Raw genomic sequence first — 16,904 nt, 5'->3', positions numbered from 1 at the left:
ATGTATAAATATATATATATATATTAATATAAAAAACAGAATCATAATGTATGGTGATTAAGACAGCAATAAAAAATTAAAAAAAACAGAATCAAATGGTAGAAGTCTCTAAAGTTACAACACATAAATTATCTGAAGCACTAGGAAATGTAATAAAAAATTTGTGACTGTGCAAATAGCAAGACTTCTCAAATGTTGTAAAAGAAAGGAAATCCCACACAAAATAAAGTTTTTTTTTTTTTTTTTTTAGAGAATTAAGTTAAAGAGGCCTAGTGACATGGAACAAATACAATAAATAACAATTATACATATTCACAATGCACTAAGCAGTTTCCTAAGCATTTTAACATGCCTTTTCCCATGAGATCCTTACCAACTTAAATTCTGTCAAGATCAATGAATAAATAATAAATGAAAACAGTAAATAAATACATAAATAAACAGAAAATTAAGATCTTTTCAACAACAGCATAGTGGTGAAGAGAGAAGTTTCTGAATCATATTGTCAGGGTGAAGTTACAGCTTCACTGCTAAAACCTGAATGACAGTGGGCAATTAATTAATTAAGGTCTCTCTGCTTTGGTTCCCTTACCTGTGACACAGCAACTTTTTAAAGTACCATCTGCATATGATTTTGGTGAGGATTAAATGAAAAAGTGATAAGCAAATCTTAGCTACTACTATTTAGGCTACTATTACACCCATTTTATAATGCCTAACACAGGGTAGAGGCCTTATAAGTGTTTACTGAATGAGCACGCTGTGGCTTAGAGAGGCTACTCAGCTGGCCCAAGGACCTTCATACAGAACCCTGACTCTGACATCACATGTCTTTCTACCACAATCCTGAAATAACCCTCGCTTTCTAAGAACATTAAGTCCTTGAAATAGTCAACATCATCATGGTCAACACTACCAGCTAAAAAAATAATCATCAAATGGACATGGAACCTAATCATCTGCCCTCCAAATTAAGTTTTATGTTTACTGAACAATATAAGCACTTATTTGAGCTTCACAAAGATATATCCTTGAGGAAGATGGTTGCTCAAGTTGAAAAATGAACACCAACATTTACATTGTACTGCACAGTGTTTAGCCAATTTTCAACTATTGTAAAGCTATAGGTACCATAGAAAGTCCTCATTAATCAGATTTAAAATTATTGGGAAGGCAAGCAAACATAAATCAATAAATCCCAAAGACTTAATGGGTGAGTCAAAACCACATATAATTCCAAACCCCTTTTTATTTGACTTTGGAATACACTGTAAGTTTTTTCTTAAAAAAAAAAATCAGAAAAATTTCTTCCAAAAAGCTATAAACATACACTTGATTAGAAAAATATTCCAACACCTAGGAACGTCTCTTTAACCATAACACTAAGGGGCTTTAGATAGCCACAAATAACTCTAAAATTCACCTTTTTGTCTATATCTTTCTATCTTCCTGGAAGTATTCTCATAGAGGTAATACTCCATGTCTATGCCATCAATTTTGATGTGTGAACCTCTCTACCAATCAAGATACTTATGTTTTTAAATTTAGCTAACATTTGTTAGGTACCTACTATATAACAGATGCTAAGAGTTATAGCATATGGGAGTTATTTTTATCATAAAGATATGATTATTGACTGAAAGAATGCTGGGCACATAGATGCTCAATGGAATGGATACTTGAGATTTTGGCTACATCCAAAGTTCAGGCCTATCTCTAAACAGGTGCTCTTTATGAATCTATGAAATTTATCATCCATTCATTTACTTATATTTAAACATAAAAAACATTTATTTAAGCAACTTTCAACCAGTGTTTGTAACTATATGGTAATAATAGTCAAGATTTTGCATATCATCTATTCATAAGCAGGTAATTGTATGTAATTCTGAATTATTAACAGATGTTGTCTTAGCTCAGCTGCCATAACAAAATACCATAGACTGAGTGGCTTAAATAACAGGATTTTATTTCTCCTAGTTCAGGAGGTTAGGAAGTCCAAGAAGGTGTCAGCCAATTTGGTTTCTGGTTGAAATTCTGGTTCAGTTCTCATCCTGACTGGCAGATGTCTACCTTCTCACTACGTCCTCACATGGCCTTTCCTCAGTGAGTGCACATGGAGAGAGACAGATCCCACTCTCTTCCTCTTCTTATAAGGCCACCATTCCTATTAAATTAGGATAACACCCATATGACCTCATTTAACCTTAATTACCTTTTAAAAGCCCTATTAAATTTAAATCACATCAGGGATTAGGGCTTCAACATATGAATTTGGGGGGGAACAATTCAGTCCATAGCAAGATTATACCCAAAAAACATTTATAAGTCAATTTATAAACATATTTTCCTAAGATATGTGTTCAAAGGGCCATTAGCTACCAAAATTAGTTACTAAAAGTTACCCACATGTATTTGCCATGTTATAGTTTAATAAGAGCTCCAATGGTAAGAAAGCATGCATGGCTCATGAACTCTCCTGACTATAAACTCTGTCACTAGAAGAGACTCCCAAATCCACTTCCTACTATTCTCAATGGCAAAAAGTATTTCTTCTCCTGTTATGTCCCTCTTACTGGTTGAAGAGATTGCCAAAACCTTTCCCTGTATTAGTGATAGTGTCAAGAATGTCACTGTCATATGAAAGCTCTGATTTTAACTGCTGCAAGAATTTCTGACAGAAAAAACTCTAGGTAAGAGAGGATGGTTGACTCCACTAATTGTTGGTGGTTCTTGGCATGGAATGGGATACTGAGTGGCTGGAAAAGAAGGAAAAAGAGCAAGAAGGATTAGATTTAGATGGATATATGTAAACGGGATTAAGGAGCTAAAATGGCAATACGATGATGGTGAAAGTTGGGACCAGAAGAACTGTAAGACAGGTGCTCTAGCATTTCAAAGTTGAAGGTAGAGAGATTAGGAGAGTGACACAGAGTTGGCTCTGGATATGGAAAATAATTGTAAACAATGTAAATTGTTTAGATTAGGCCAGGAAAGGGGAAAGAAATGGTAGTGGAGCAGAAAGCCATTCTGCTGACTACACTAGCTTGTTATTAAGACCTTGCTAAAGTTGTTAAGACACGCAAAGCAAATTTTTAAAACCAAAACTACTATAGTTTGGAAAAAATCAACATGCTTGTATCTTTTTTCTTTCCATATACCACATTCACTTCTCCTTAGCCTGTCCACCAATTTATTCTTCAGCCTGATACGTGTGTGTGCACAGCCATGCACACATGTACACGTAAATTAGGAGGCAATAGTACACAGACTAAAAGGGAGATTAAGATTGATACAAAAGAAATGTGAAGAAACTGACATTCAAAATAGGATTTTGCATCAGTACACATAAAAATCTAGATTTTGTGGTCAAAAAGGATTTTTTTTCCCAAATTCCTTTATATATCAAGAAAAAAGCCACTGGTCTCAGTTTATAGTCTTACATTAGTGACAGCACCAAGACAATGCTACCATTGCCTTTCTGATACTCAGCAAAGAGACTCTTTCTACCTATGACAACCAGGCCTAGAGCTTATAGATTTAGGCTTTAGATAGGATACAAAAAGAGGAAGAAAAAGCCAAAAGCCATCCCTTCAGGTCCGGAGAGACTGGAGAAAGGCAAACCAAAGGTGCAGCAGAAGCACTCCACCAGAGAACCCCGCCAGGCTTCATCTTGCAGTGAAATCAGGAGAAAATCAGCTGCTTCAAATGCTAGGCAATCAGAAACAATAAGATGCACCAGAGAAATTGCCACAGAAGCCTGACTATCCAGAGGACAGCATAAGTGTCAAAGGACCTCATCAGGTCTCCATCCCTCCTTCAGATACCCAAAAGCCATCTGGAAGAAGCTGAAAGACTGAGCAATTACCTAAAATGACTGCATCCAATAGTAAGTTGATCTTGAAGTTGATCTTGAAGAGATGGATATATTAGTAATTGTGGAGAAGATCAGTGTAATTAGGAAAAATAGAGCATATTTATCACACATATGAATAAACATGACTAATTCTAATTTCGTGTCCCATTTTTAAGGTCAGGAATTTACTCGGCTGGATGATAGGGAAAAGATCTAACCAGGATACTGCACAGAAGTCCCAAAGGATATGCTGTTACATGGCTAGTGACATATAACTGTATTTTAGAATTAATGTGGCAATATACAACTTACTGCCCCCATCAGAATTCATCTGGAATTTTTACCAAGCTTTTGCTTACAGAGTATTTTGAAAAATAGTATGCTTTCAAGTTTCAAATATTTCTGTATAAATGTACAAAACATGAAGGCAGTTTTAGTAGTCTGCTGAGGAACTGTCCAAAGAGGCTTTGTTTTATTGCCAGAATTAAAATCCATCAATTTGAAAATAGTCCCCCAAAAGTTCAACTCACTTATAAACATGTAGAAGGGTCTGGACCTAACATGTGTCCAAAACTGTGGTTCAGAAATGTTAGATAAGGCGGTCCCACAAGAAGTCTTTCTGTGTTAGGAACAAAGCAAACGTGGCGAGATAGGATGGAAATATACTCTAGAATAGAGAATTATACAAGCTTGGCCCATAAAAAAGATTTAGTCATCAGAGGAGGAAGCACAATTCTGAAAACAGTACAGAGCCTGGAACTGAGATCCTCGTAGCCTTTATTTCGAGAGCTTCATGTCTATTTAGTAGAGTAGCAAGGGTAAAGAGATGGAGAAGGCTGTAAGTAACAACTGAAATAGGCAATACATTTTATATGCTGTTAAAAATGAGATTAAAGTAAAATACTTTGGTATCAATTTGAAAAATTATGTTAAAAGATGGAGAATGTCACATTACCCACTTCATTATGGACCTCAGAGAATCCAGGGCAACTGGCAATGTGAAAACCCCAGGATAATCAAGCAGAGGCCAGTGGGACTCATCGATAGGAAGGAAGGAAGGAAGGAAGGAAGGAAGGAAGGAAGAAGAAAGAGAAAGAAAGAAAGAAAGAAAGAAAGAAAGAAAGAAAGAAAGAAAGAAGGCCAGCAATTTATAAGCACATAGCAATTATTCATACTAGTCTCCTAAAATAGTTAGGAAGATGCTGTCTCTATGGAAGCATAGAGGTAGAAAAGAGAGTAAGGGCCCAAAAAGGACCAGTTACATAGCTGCTTATAAAAACTTAGCCACTAGGTAATACTCTTCACATCTGAAAGAAGAACATCATGTTGTAATCTCTATATCTATAAAAGATAAAAAGGAGGACTGCTGAATCAAACCTGATCTATGAAACATGAATGGCGGAAACAATTCATTCACTTGAGTCACAGCAGAATGCAATTCAGGAAATATACAGAGGAAGTGATAGAAACCTAATAAGAACATTTCAGGTTTTTCATTTTTATTATATATTCCCTTACTCTATAAAGCTCTGATCTTTATTATTTATAAATAACAATGACAATAATAATAATTATCTCATAATTATAGAGTACTTATTAAGATCCAGGCACTATGCCTAGATACAATTCTTACAACAACCATTGGCATAGATGCTATTATTAAGCACTTCTGTAATGAAATTCAGAGAGGTTATTTAGCTAGTAATTAGTGCAGCTGGAATGAGAACTTGGAAAAAAAAGAGTATAAATTTTTAATCCATATTGATTTTTTATGTTGGTAAAATAAAAATCTAAATAAACTAAATAAAAAACAAAAAGATTCTAATTTTATTTATGGAATCAAAGATCTTCCTACTGAAATATATCAGCTAAGACCTGATAACATCAATATTTTATCTTTAAAGGTATTGAAATTCTACCATATAAAATTGCTAAAATATTCAAAAAATTCAAATACCACAAGTTGTATCTGGAGTAGTTGGGCATTTTCTAATTTGTTTGCCATTTTACTAAAGCAGTAGTTCTCAGTGGGGGTGGTTTTGCCCACCACCTCTCCCCACTCAGGGGCCATTTGGGAATTTCTGGAGACATTTTTGGTTGTCAAGACTGAAGGACCAGGTAAGCTTCTAGCCTCTGTTGGGTAGAAGCCAGGAATGCTGCTAAACTTCTTACAGTGCAACAGGACAGAACATGAAAGAAGTATCTTGCCCAAAATGTCAATGCCAAGGTTGAAAAATCCTGCCCTAGAAACACTGAGACCCTATAAATAACAGTGCTACCTTCTTCATATTGGCTGCTAGAAATCTCAAAGTAAAATCTGTGGTCCTTGTCTAGTAAAAATAGTAGCTATTATAATACACACTTTATATGCTAATCTCAGTCCTAGCTCATTGTATTTTCACTTTTGCATGATGACACCTACTTTGAATACACACACACACACACACACACACACACACACACTTCATGTTTGTTTTGAAAGCTGCTTTAAATCCTTTATGGAATATGGCAAGAATAAAAGGAAAATATAGAGAAAGAAAGAATAAGAAGCAAAAAGAGCAGTGAGACAGAGAATGCAGAGAAGAGGAGAGGGAGGGAACAGGGAGGAAACTGCTTTATATTTTCATTGTTAACTTTTAAAGTTGTGTTTTCTCTCTTGCCTTTCCTTGGGAATACAACCAAGAATGATTTTTATCAACATTGTTCTTTTCCTGAATTTATCCAAATAATTTTGTCTCCTGAATAGAATTGACACTAATATAAACTTATATTAAAGGGTTGTTCTGTCCTTTTCAGTTTCTTCAGTTTCACAAATGGTAGTGACAGCCAGGAAAAAACTTTCACAGATCTTCCCATTCTTTTGCTTCAATCTCAGCTTATTTTTTCCTAATACATCAAAGAAAGGGATGGCAATTTCTTTTCATTATTTCAAAAAAGAAATAATTACATAATATCAGTGGCAAAATAAAAGATCAAAGACATCATAAGATTACTGGCATCTATACCAAAAAGAAAAAAGAAAAAAAAAAGAAACAGACAAGTTCTACCTATTAAAAGTCAAGTCCTTGAGAAATGTTTGTTGATGAGAATGTTGGGTTTGTCCCTGCATACAGTAAGGCTGCCATGATTCATTCTGTTTAGCGGAAATATCTAAGTGCTATTTGTGAATACATTCACACTTCCAAGTGTTCACTTACTTCCAAGTGTTCATTTCCTTTGAAACAGATTCTGAGTATCTGAGAGCTGGGTACACTATTTCAAAAACCAGTGCTTTCACAGTTTCTTTTACTCCAGTCTGCATTAGGAGCGTGAATTAAAATGACTAAAATCCACAGTCAGGATTTTGCAAGAAATCAAGAATGCTTCCTGAGTGCCACTCCCTCTTCTTATTCAGAAGCCTCTGTGCACGTGCATATCCTTCCAGTAACCACTTAATTGCTTTCAGTTTTTTCCTTTAAAAAAATTGTTTACTCTGAGAATGACCACATAAAAATGGACGCAAAATAAAAGTGCGACACACAGTTCACAAAATAATCAGAGTTCTAAGTAAGCTAACTCTCTGAAAGCTCTGTCACTGAATAATATACATTGCCAATGTAATTTATGGTTTTAAAAACAGCAATAACGATAGCAAGCTTCTCCCTAAATACTTTTCAGACCTGCAGCAGCTATAACTTAAATATTAACTAAGGGGTATTGGTGACCCTTTATATAGACAAATAGAATCCATAAACAGGAAAAAGTACAAAAAAAAAAATAGCTTCGAGAGGCTTACATACAGAAGTGGTGCAAATTCGGGCTCTAGTAGTAGCCACATGTTCAAAAGACTCCAGAGGTCAGAGTGGAAATGTAGATGTAATGTAATGTAAGGTAAATGAGAGGCATGCCCTTGGTGTAATTTTCCAATCTTAAAGATTAAGAATTCCCTTTTTAAAAACTCCCCAGCCAGGCTAAAAGATTATCTATGTACTAAATATGGCTCCTGGGCTATCAGTGCATAACTTCTGCTGTCCAGGGTGACTTGCTTCTACAAAATGTCTGAAAATTCTAAAATAGGAAGTGGAGAATATAACTAAGGGGGTATGTTTATAAAGGATTCTAGCTTTGCTTGAGGATAAGGGTAGAGCAATGATGCTCAGGTTAACATTTCAAGTAAATGCTACAAATATTCGCAGCACTACAAAAAGTTTCATTGCACATTAAAATTTGTTACTTGAGAAAATACACAGTGGTGAAATATATAATTAATTCAGCAATATTTTTAAATTAATTTGAAACTTATTAATTGTAGTAATGCCTACGGGCATTTAAAAATGTAGCCTCATATTTCTGACACATCTACCCTAATAAAAAATGCTGAATAATTAATTAGTTAACCGTGGAGGAGGGGTTGGAGCTAAGGTCACAAGACAGGCAAGTAACCTGAGCTGTGTAATACAGGGGTAAATGGATTCTTGTAAAGAGGAAAGAGAAAATAAAGCAGAAGAAATATTAAAGAGATAATGACTGAGAACTTCTCAAAAACAGTGAAACCACAGATCCAAAAGATTCAGACCATAACTAGAAAAAAAAATGCCATCAATTCAACTATACAAACAGATAAAACTACACCTAGCACATCACAAACTGCTAAAAACTAAAAATCTTGAAGGCAGCCAGAGAAAAGACATATCACATAAAATCTTAACTAAAACAGGAATTTTGGCAGATTTCTTAGCAGAAACTATTTAAGCTAGAAAACAATGGAGTGACAACTTCAAAGTTTTCAAAGAAAAAAAGGTCTATCAGAATTCTATACTAACAAAAATATCTTCAAAAAAAATCTTTAAAAGGTGAAATAAAGATTTTTCAGAAAAATAACTGCTGAAGTATTATACTTCCATCAGACCTGAGTTACAAAAAATGGTAAAGAAAATCACTGAGGGTGCTAAAAATGATAATAATGAAGGCTTTCACATAAAAGAGACCTTTTTTTCTTATTTTTATTCCTTTAAAACATTGACTATCTAAAGCAAAAATAATAAAAATTTTATTGAGGGGTTTAGGACATATGTAAAAATCAGAGGTATCACAACAAAGTATGTAGAATGGAAGGAGAGAACACAAATAAACTGCTATAGGATTTTCATATTATATATGAAGTAGTATAATATTACCCAGAAGCTGACTTTGATATATATTAATAGGTATAAGTGCTAGAGAAAATACTAAAAATATAGATAAAAAACTTATAAACCAATAGTGGAAATAAAAGATACAATTTTTAAAAATATTCAATCCAAAGGAAAGCAGTAAAAGAAAAAGAAAACGAGCGAAAACCAGATGTAACAAATATAAAACAAATAACAAGATGGTCAATTTAAATTCAACCATAGCAAAAACCACTGGTCTAGAATACTGTTACTCAGTTTGGTCCATGGAACCATGGTGGTACCATTCTACAACAAGATAAACAAAAGCAAGCATTTAGCAACTTCTATAGCAATTGTTTAGAATAATTTTATATCTGTTCAATCCAGTAAGAATGAGTTTTTGTTTTATATGTTTTTTTGGTATCTCATTTTTAGTAATTCTTTTTTATTGCATTTTACAAAAGCATTGCTGTATGACAGGAAATAAAAAGTAAGCAAGCAAAATCTTGTCCTTTACCACATAATAATTTGAGGAGCACTGATTTCATAAAGAAAGGACTTTCCTCCCAAACTGTACACAGAACTCTATTTGAGTAAGAGAGGTAGAAAGAAAAGGTGAAACTAGAGGTAAAATTAGAAACATGTATTAGGGGGCACCTGGGTGGCTCAGTTGGTTAAGCGACTGCCTTTGGCTCAGGTCATGATCCTGGAGTCCCAGGATCGAGTCCCACATCGGGCTCCCTGCTCCGCAGGGAGTCTGCTTCTCCCTTTAACCCTCCCCCCTCTCATGTGCTCTCTCTCTCTCACTCTCTCTAATAAATAAATAAAATCTTTAAAAAAAAATGAAACGTGTATTAGGTGGGGTGCCTGGGTGGCTCAGATGGTTGAGCAACTGACACTTGATATTAGCTCAGGTCATGATCTCACGGTCATGGAATCGAGTCCCACATAGGGCTCGGTCAGTTGGGGGGTCTACTGGAGAAAATTTTCTCTCTCCCTCTCCCTTTGCCCCTCCCGCAACTTGTGCATGTGCACATGCATGCATGTTCTCTCTCTAAAATAAATAAATCTTTAAAAAATGTGTTTTTCTTTTAATTATTGCTTTTTTTAATAGATTTTACTTATTTATTTGAGAGAGAGAGTGCCCACACAGGAGGTGGGAGAGAAATAGAGGCGGAGGTAGAGGGAGAGAGAATCTCAAGCAGACTCCTCGCTGACTGCAAACCTGACACTGAGCTCAAGCTCTCGACCCTGAGATCATGACCTGAGCCAAAACTAAGAGTTGGATGCTTAACCGACTGAGTCACCCAGGCACCCCGTGTAAGTAGTTTTATTAATAAATTAGCCTGCATAAGATAAGTCATATACCAAGAGAGAATGACCACCAATAAGACCTTAAAAACTACCACTTACAAATTGTTCAAACTTGGACAAGCTTATTAACCATACTCTAAATAAAAATGGAGATACCACCTTCTTCATAGGATTATACTGCCTTTGTCATAGGATTATTATTAGCATTAGTCAATGCATGTAAAGTGCTTAATACAGTGCAACACAATAGTGAAAGAAGTAAGCTCTCAGTAAATGTTCACTAAGAAAAAAATCCCAGAGTTTTGGTTCCAACATTACTTTCTATTCTGCAGCACATCAAAAACAAAAATCATCTGTGATATTGCTGGAAGCCAGAAACTACTTCTAATCAGAAAGCTACATTTTTTTTTCTTAGCTGCATATGGATCTAGTTCAACTGGAGTTTCCTGAATGAATGTTGGCCTTTTCCAAACACATCCAGCATAGCTCAATCACTGGCACCCGAAACAAGCTAATGCTCTGAAAAGCCGCACATGATAGAAATTAAGCTACCTGTACTGAAAGTGGATGTGAAAGTATTTAAAAGGGAAAGAGAATGACTTAGAAGAAAAGGAATTTAGGCACAGTCTCCTTTGTATAATCTAAACGCAGCTTGTTGATTCTTTTCGGAAATATTCCCAGAGTTAAATATAATACTAGTTTACCCATTAACAGAACAGGTTTCATATGCACTGTGCATGGTTAATGTGGTACATGATTCTTCCACGGATGCCTTGAATATTTCACCCTGAAAGTTGGGAACTAAAACTCTTCAGCCAATACTAAGCAGTAAGCAGCTGCTGCTATGCTATGCTGTTGCCTGGGCCACGGGGCATTTCTGAATAATTGAGTTTAAGCTTAAATAATGATCAGATGCCCCTAGAAACCTCCTGAGAGACACCAGACTCAACAAAGAAATAGGTTTTCATCACAGTACTGATTCTGTGCCATTTTAGGCACATTATATAAAAGTTAAAACTATGAAAGAAATTAAGCATCTCTTTAACTTTTGCATTACAGCAGGTAAAGTATATCATTTAAATTAATCATCCATTGTGGATCAGCTATTTCTGCAGACAGTATCCTGATTCAGTAACTTAGAAATTATCTAATATTTTTAAATCACTGAAGTCATTTCAGTTTAATTTCTAAGAAACTTTAGTTTTAATTTTTCCACATAGCTTATTCTGTTTTAAGCTCTATACAGTATGGGGCATCTGCAAGCCAAATGTCTTGTTTGTTTTAGGAAATAGAATACCTTTTTTCACTTAAGAGGTATTTGAGAATTTCAGTATTTTTCTATCCTCAAGTCTCTGTTCTTATGGTCTAGAGCTGAAGATTCCAGTACGTATTTTCTTTCCAGGAAGAGTAAAAGTGGTAGGAGTAGGAAAGATTCAGAGAGAGAAAAGCCTAGTTTGTTAGTGGATTCAGTGGAAGAGACAATAAAGTCAAATTTATTACCCAAAGAAAGCATAAAGTAAATATCTCTGGTCAGTATCTAAAGAAAGATGTAGGGGATGGATTGGAGCACCAAGTAAGTGCTGCACACTGTGTTAAACATTTTAGAAACATTATCTAATTCATTCCCCATGATAGCCTCATAAAGGTATTTTTAGTCACTTTTACAAAAGAAGAAACTCAGCTTCAGAGAGCTTAAGTAACTCGAACAGTTACACAGTTGATAAGGCACAGAATTGGGATTTCAATCAAAGTCAACCGTAGATATGGGTACTGTTAGGGATGGAATTGTGCTCCCCCAAATGCAAATGATAAAGACCTAACCTCAAAGTGACCATATTTACACATAGGGCCTTTAAAGAGGGCGCGTGACTGGTATCCTTGTAAGTAGAGGAAGAGACACCAGTGATGTACACACACACACACACAGAAAAAGTCATGTGAGGACACTGAAAAACTGGCCATCTGCAAACCAAGGAGAGAGGCCTAAGGAGAAACCAATCCTGCCTACAACTTGATCTTGAACTTCTAATCTCTAGAAGTATAAAAATATATATATTTTTAAAACAGCATAGAGTTGACCGAATCTTCATTGCTGTCAGGGATAGGATAAAGGCATGTATTTTTCTACCCTGGGCATTAGCATCTCAAGAAGAAAGGGGGAATGATTATTTAAAAAGTTAATCAGGTTTTTTAAGTACATGTTTTTGTTTTGTATGTGTTTGTTTCTTTTCTGTTCTCTCTGGATTTCTTTGCAGTATAGGCTAGTTATATGATGTTCCAAATGCAGGATGACTGTGAAACTTGGAAAGCAATCAATTTTGACTTCATGGGGGTACCTGAGCTATTGTTTAGGAACAGCTTATATTTATATAGCTGTTAGTAAACAACAATTTGTTGTTTAAGTTACCCAGTCAGTGATATCTTTTTACGGCAGGCTGAGCAGACAAATACAGATAGGAACTTAAAAAAAGATTTTCTATATTGTGTGTTCTATAGATCTTTTTTTTTAAGATTTTATTCATTTGAGACACAGAGATACAGAGAGAGAGAGAGAGAGAGAGAGAGAGCATGAGCAGGGAGAGAGGCAGAGGGAGAGGGAGAAGCAGGCTCCTCGCTGAGCCAGGAGCCCAAAATGGGGCTCGATCCCAGGACCCCGGGATCATGACCTGAGCAGAAGGCAGACGCTTAACCATCTGAGCCACCCAGGTGCCCTCTATAGATCTTTTCTTAATGATATATGATGAGAGCTAGTGTTAAGTGCCATGAGTGCAGGGCTATGGGTATCTTTAGGGTCTGCCATATAATAGATCCTTAATAAATGTCAAGAAAATCAATTAATGAATGAAAAAAGGTTAATTCTATGTAATATATTTCTTGACAGGGTTTGACTGTGGCTAAAAAATCTAAAATGTGAAAATCCACTCCCGACTCAAGTCCCGCATTACATCACTAATTTAGTGAAGAACATTTTTCTATTCTTCAGTTAGCACCACACCTAGATTTATAGCTTTCATTTGCTAGCTTTCTCTGGCTTGACAACCAGCAACATCTGGGGTACTCCTAGTGCCCCAGACCTCTGTTGTCATGGTTCACCCCTGCTCCTCATAGAATTTCCATTTTTTATAACTATTGCCCAAAGGAGACAGGCTATCCCTGCAAGTCTTTTTTTTTTTTTTTTTAGATTTATTTATTTATTTGAGGGAGACAGAGAGAGAAAGAGAGGATCTCAAGCAGACTCCCTGCTGAATGCGGAGCCTGAGTCAGGGCTCAGTCCAGCAGCCCTGAGATCATGACCTGAGCCAAAATCAAGAGCTGAACACTCAACCAACTGAGCTACCCTGGCATCCCTAACCCTATAAGTCTTAATCAACCAGATCTTCAGTGTCAAGCTAATTGGAGCCCACTATCTAATTTATCCAGAAAAAATTGATTTTTTAAAAAGTTGATTTAAATTTGGATAAAGTATTACCACATAGTAATGCTGTATTTGATCCCCAAAGGGGCTGACAAACCATGTTTCATTAATCACCTCTACTTCAGAGGTAAATAAATGGAAGCCCAGAAAAATTAAATGATTTGCCCATCCACAGTCACATAGGATCTTGTCACTCAAAGTGTGGTCCATGGATCAGGAACACTGACATCATATGTATGGGTGTTTATAAGAGAGACAGAATCTTAGGCCCCATCCAATTCTATTGAATTAGAATCTATATCTTAGAGTTAGAGAAACACTTTTGAAGCAGTGACAATGTAGAGATTTGAATCCAAATATTCCAATATCTAAATCAAGTTTTTCTACCCATGTGCCTCATCACAAGGGCTTCTAAAAACAATCCCCGTTCCGAGCGCCTGGGTGGCTCAGTCGTTAAGCATCTTCCTTGGGCTCAGGTCATGATCCCAGGGTCCTGGGATCAAGCCCTGCATCGGGCTCCCTGCTCAGCGGGAAGCCTGTTTCTCCCTCTTCCACTCCCCCTGCTTGTGTTGCCTCTCTCACTGTGTCTCTTTGTCAAATAAATAAAATCTTAAAAAAAAAAAAAATCCCTGCTCTCGCCTTACTAGTCACCCTAAAGTGCCATGATTCTAATGGGAGAACACTAGTTGGGTTGTATGATGTCAGGTGAGACCTGAAGGTTTCAGGGCTTTGAAGAAGCTTTTAGATCACACCCTTGAGGTAGCAGCTTATTTATTCTTTGCAAAACAAGACCTAATTAGGGCCACTCATCAGAGTGGAGTAGTGTCCACTCTCTACACACAGTTGCCACAGATAACCTACATCATTACATTTGATCCTCACAATAATGCAATAAGAGAGGCCTGACTGTCCCCATTTTAAAGATGAAGAGGGGCATCTGGGTGGCTCAGTTGGTTAAGCATCCAACTCTCGATTTTGGCTCAGGTCATGATCTCAGGGTCATTAGATCGAGCCCCATGTCAGGCTCTGCGCTCAGAATGGAGCCTGCTTAAAAGATTCTCTCTCCCTCTCCTTCTGCCCTCCTCCTCCATTCATGCGTGCTCTCTCTCTTCCAAATGAAAGGAAGAAAGAAAAGAAAGAAAGAAAGAAAGAAAGAAAGAAAGAAAGAAAGAAAGAAAGAAAGAAAGAAAGAAAAAACTAACTGACTTCAGATATATAATAATTACTAAAAGAGACTGCATTGCCGATTTCTCTGACTCCAGGTCTGGACAGAAGGACATATCTCCTAAAATCATAAAACCACTCAGGGTGAGTTCTGCTGTTATGTAGATAGCAATACTTCAAAAACTCTCGAGAGCCTTCTATAACTCTAGGTGACTGTCACTTTTTCCTCTCATATGGTAATGTTGAGAGTCATATTTCTGGGCTGAGGACCTATGGTATTCTTCATTCTTTGGTCGGCTCTGCAGCCTTTAACAATGGGTGTTCTCCCTTCTCCATGCGATACAACATGCCAGTTCTTTGAATGTATATATTCATTTCACGTTGGATGTTCTGCTGAAATCTTGAGACTTTTGAAATGGAGTTGGGATGGATTTATGATGACAATGGGTGGGGAACCCACATGCTTCCTCTCTTTTGTTCCACAATGGGAGGAACACATGAATGACAGCCCATTCCTTTGGGATCACTTGTAGGTTATAATGCCCACACCTTAGCTTCTTTAGTCATGGTGAGATGAAAAAGAACTAGAGTGGCTATAGGGCGGACCTTCAGATTCCAAGTAAAACCATGGATATGATGAATGAATACTGTGACCGATATTCCATATGGAAAGAAGGCGTGAACTATTAATGGAGCAGCTGGAAGAGACAAGGGGCATGCCATGTACATTAATGCTCTACCACAGACCCCCTTCCAATATGATCAACTGCTTTCTGGCAGCCCTACTGACCTTGCATGTACAATTTCTAAGTCACCCTCCATCTTCAGAAAAATAACCCATTTATGTGTCAGTGATAAGAATAAGTACAGGAACATATTTGTTGTGGCAAAATGCTACATCTTGAGACTCTAAGGATTCTTAAGATACTAGTGGACTCAAGGATTTGCCAATAATATATGAATTCTTGTGGGTTATGTGGTCATTCAAAAGAGTCCTTATTGTTGTTATTCACAGTAATCTGGTCAGTCCTATCAAGACTGAGTTAGAAATAGAGCCAAGTAATACCATCTCAGTATTTTCTTACTACTTTATTTAATCTGATGAACATACTGTGGAAAGGGTATTTCATAATATTCTAATCCTTGTAATCACTAGACAGTGCATATTAGATCCCTGCTCCTACCAAGACAGCTTAATTAACTCTGACCCAGTAGGTGTGTGAAATGAGAGTCTAACTCTTCCCACAGTAGTTTGGTCCAATGGCAGAGGTTTTTCACTGTCTAGTTCGAATTAAAATGCTGTGTAGAGGTTCATAATTTTTTTGCCCCAAATTAATGATGTCTGAGTGCAGGGATTTAATACTTCATAGGAATTACAATAAAAAGAATGTTCTTGGCAAAAGGAACAATTGTGCTTTCTTATGGCAAGGCTTATTCTCATTTGGGAAATGAGTGCTGATAATCACATGAGATTGACATTATGGTGAGTTGTGCGTGTATAGGACTGTGTTTAAGAGCTTGGGAATCAAGAGATCTCTACTTCACCACCTACTAATTGTGTGACTTGAACAAGTTAGTCCCCTCTCTGAGCCTCAGTTTCCTTTTCTGCAGAATAGGAAGCCTCAGTTACACCTTTAGTAACAAGACTTCTGGGAATGCCGTGAGGATTAAAAGACGTGAGGTAGGTTATCATCGGGAGCTGCATGTAAAGAATGGCTACTCTCTGATGTGAGACTGAATCAAGTCCAGTTCTATGAGAATCAATAGGTATGTCTGAAAGGGTTCTCTGTCCTTGCTGAGGCCAGAACATCTCGCCTAATAGATCATCCCTTCATTAAGTCAATCTTCTGGGTCAAAGTTAAGTGTTATAATTTTAGTTAGATGTTTAGAGTACAGCCCTATATAACTCGGCTGAAATTTTTTATTGATTCATCCCATTTAATAATGAAGACACTGAGTATCACAAACAGAAGGTTAATAGAAAAACAGCCCTGAATTTCAGACTCCAAAGTTTGTGTTCCTT

At 36.5% G+C, this 16,904-nt stretch overlaps 1 protein-coding gene across 1 annotated transcript in view; it reads right to left on the bottom strand.

Annotated features, from left to right (window-relative positions):
- The window catches only part of LOC112824959 (histone deacetylase 9), a 636,385-nt gene that overhangs the window by 141,566 nt on the left and 477,915 nt on the right, over window positions 1-16,904 (bottom strand). The window lies entirely within an intron of this gene.

The sequence above is a fragment of the Callorhinus ursinus genome, unplaced genomic scaffold (genome assembly GCF_003265705.2).
Source record: "Callorhinus ursinus isolate GAN/ISIS: 27379988/994484 unplaced genomic scaffold, GSC_fseal_2.0 scaffold12, whole genome shotgun sequence".
Classification (NCBI taxonomy): Eukaryota; Metazoa; Chordata; class Mammalia; order Carnivora; family Otariidae; genus Callorhinus; species Callorhinus ursinus.
Note: the sequence above shows the minus strand (reverse complement) of the source record. Positions and strands in the feature narration are given on the sequence as shown.